Source organism: Malus sylvestris, chromosome 15 (assembly GCF_916048215.2).
Source record: "Malus sylvestris chromosome 15, drMalSylv7.2, whole genome shotgun sequence".
Lineage (NCBI taxonomy): Eukaryota > Viridiplantae > Streptophyta > Magnoliopsida > Rosales > Rosaceae > Malus > Malus sylvestris.
In genome coordinates this window covers 23431281-23434272 of record NC_062274.1, presented here as the reverse complement: position 1 = coordinate 23434272, position 2992 = coordinate 23431281, and the positions used below count along the sequence as shown (strand labels likewise).

The window sequence follows — 2992 nt, the reverse complement described above, 5'->3', positions numbered from 1 at the left end:
CGGTTCCGGTGGTTTGGACATGTGCAAAGAATGCCTACTGACGCTCCGGTTCGAAAATGTGACTACGGGACAGAGGTTCGGGCCGAAGGAGTAGAGGAAGACCTAGGAAAACTTTGGAAGAGACCCTAAGAAAAGACTTGAGTACTTGGATCTAACGGAGGACATGACACAAATGAGCGCAATGGCGTTCTAGGATTCATATAGCCGACCCCACTTAGTGGGAAAAGGCTTTGTTGTTGTTGTTGTTGTTGATTTTAAGCTTATACTTACGTAACGTATTTCGTTTCCATTTCCACCTCATTTTCAACATCGGGGTGGCCATTTAAGCCAGGGTTTGGACCTGGTTATCGCCACTCGACTGGACGGATCGGTTTGCCTCTGGTTTTCAATTTAGTCAAAATAAAAAAATTTGGACTGGAGCCAGATTTATTGCTATGATTGACATTTCTTATGAACGCAGGAGCAGCTGATGAACATGTGAGACAAAGTTGTTCTTAGTTCCTACCATCTCAATGCTTCATGGGGTCCATTTCACATTTGAGGCACTATTGCCGTCCTCCATTGTTATCTAAATGATATTACTGATTGGAATCGTTCAGTCATCTAAGTCCAACTGATATTAAATAAATAAATGAGTCCAATATATTGCAAACACAAAATTATCACATTTGTTAATTAAATGACCAAACGATTTTCAATTTTATTCATTCCTAAAAAATGAACGATTTCAATTATCATACAACGATGCAGGACGATCAAAAATAAAAAATTAAACCATAGGAGAATAAAAGCATCTCAACCAAAACACATTGTAACATTCGAAAACATGTGCCGAAATTATTCAAAATGCATTTGGTTGTTGCCAATAAAATATGTGAAATACTATGCAAAGAGTATAACAATAAGCGATGGCTTCAACACTAAGTAACGAGGGGCATTTGAGAGCATTGGGACAAATAAAGTCGATGACATCAAAGCGAAAGAGACTGCATATATACAACTGGAATTGGATAATATGGGAAGCAAAGCAAGAAACAAACATCCACCCGATCTCCACAGAAAGAAAGCAGGAAACTTGGAGTAAAAATCAAGGGTTGTTTGTTGTCGAAATCAAAAAGGGATGTGTTTCAGAGTGGAATGCAAGCAATGTGGGAAGGCGTCGTGGGGAGGATGTGGGAAGCACTTGAAGGATCTCTACGCTGGCATCGAGCAGGGAAAGCATTGCATGTGCCGCTCATGGCCTGGTGTTGCCGTACCGAACCAGCATCAGGGTAAGACAGCTACTCAGCAACAATCTCTGGCTTCTGCCTCAGGTATCTATCTATATGTATATTATCTAACATCATTTCATGCTTTTTTTCTTCATATGATATTGTGTAATAGTGGTACTACACACACACACATACATATAATATTTGGTATGTTTTATATGTTAGACCTTAAGCATGGCATATGTGTTTACCCACTTTTAATTAAACAAGACAATGTTCTCTTGTTATACAATCTAGCAATTTAATACAGTAACATAGTGTACGTGATTCTAAATCATAAGTTTCGACAACAATTAATCCAATTAATTGTTCAAATTTACAATCTAACAACAATAACATGTTATATACATTGCCCGACAATATGGTAATATAACATGAATGATATCGCTGTGCTACAATGGATTTGCCACCAACTCCATTGTTACTATACATGAAATTTTTCAATGTTACTTTGATGTTCTCCTTGACTAAGGCTTCCTAGGACCATATATTCGACAAAATGCCTCAAAGAGGTTAAGGCATGGTAAGGAGGCAAGGGAAACTATGCAAAGGGATGCACGAGCTTATTCTTTTCTCCTTGTGAATAAAAATTTCTGAATCCATCACACTTCGATATTAGTCAAGCAAATGATATCTTATACCATCCAACAATATAATGTCTGTTTTGTTTGAATGGCTTAAGTTAATATCTATGTTTATTATAAATTAGGGTTTAGGGTTTAATCCATAGTAATTTCTATGTGCAGGTAAGTAAGTGGCTTGCAGGTGTCTCCTCCCTGCGGTAGCATAATAGCAATAGAGATTTGGAATAATGGTAGCTAAAAAGCCAGTTTGGGATGAATATCATCGTATTCATCTAGGGTTTTGCTTAATTTAAATTTGGAATAATGTGCAGGTTATGGTCAAGAGGCATTTGACCAACTCCAACCTGCCTTTTTATTTTTCTCGTGTTTGGATTTGAATAATGTTAACAATAACTAGAATTATATATTCCCTCTAATCTTGTGGATGCTGCTCCTTAATGATTCAGCTTACCCCGTCATGGGTTTTGATTAGCCTTAACAATTTCTTACACAATTCGTTAATCTGACACGAAGTGATACGAAAATAACAGATTTCGGATCAACCTATTAACGAGTCGGGTCATTATTAGATCACCTGTTAAGAATCTCTTAACAAGTCGGATCGTTATCGAATCCCTCGTTAAGATTTCGATTAGTCAGATCTAGACATTAGGCATGACAATTTTTTGCATGACATGTTAACTTGACAAGACCCGTTAACGAATCGGGTCATTATCGATCACATGTTGAAAACTCATTACGATAATAGATTTAACACAACACGACTTGCTAAGATAACATATATAATGCAAAAACGACACGAACATAACAAACACGACCTTTTTGTCAAACTTAGTTTTTTATGTCTTCCTTTCTTTGGATGGTTGGTTTCTCATGGTTTTTGTGCTCCCTTCGTTTAATCCCACTTGTAATTGTTTAATGAGCAATATTGATGAGAGAGAGAGAGAGAGATTTGAAATTATATGAAGATGATGAAGGATATTATGAATTTATAGAAGTGGGGCTTTCTAATCTTCCCAAATCAACATTGTGACCCACATTAGACTTTTGAAAGATAGATTATGTCATGTAATCGAGTGTATACATTCATAATTATACATTATAAAATTTTTCCTATTTCGACGAATTTAATGTTAT

At 36.5% G+C, this 2992-nt stretch overlaps 1 pseudogene; it reads left to right on the top strand.

Moving 5' to 3' along the window:
* The first annotated feature begins 681 nt into the window (after nt 1–681).
* Nucleotides 682–2271, top strand: LOC126601751 (uncharacterized; annotated as a pseudogene).
* The last annotated feature ends 721 nt before the right edge of the window (nt 2272–2992 follow it).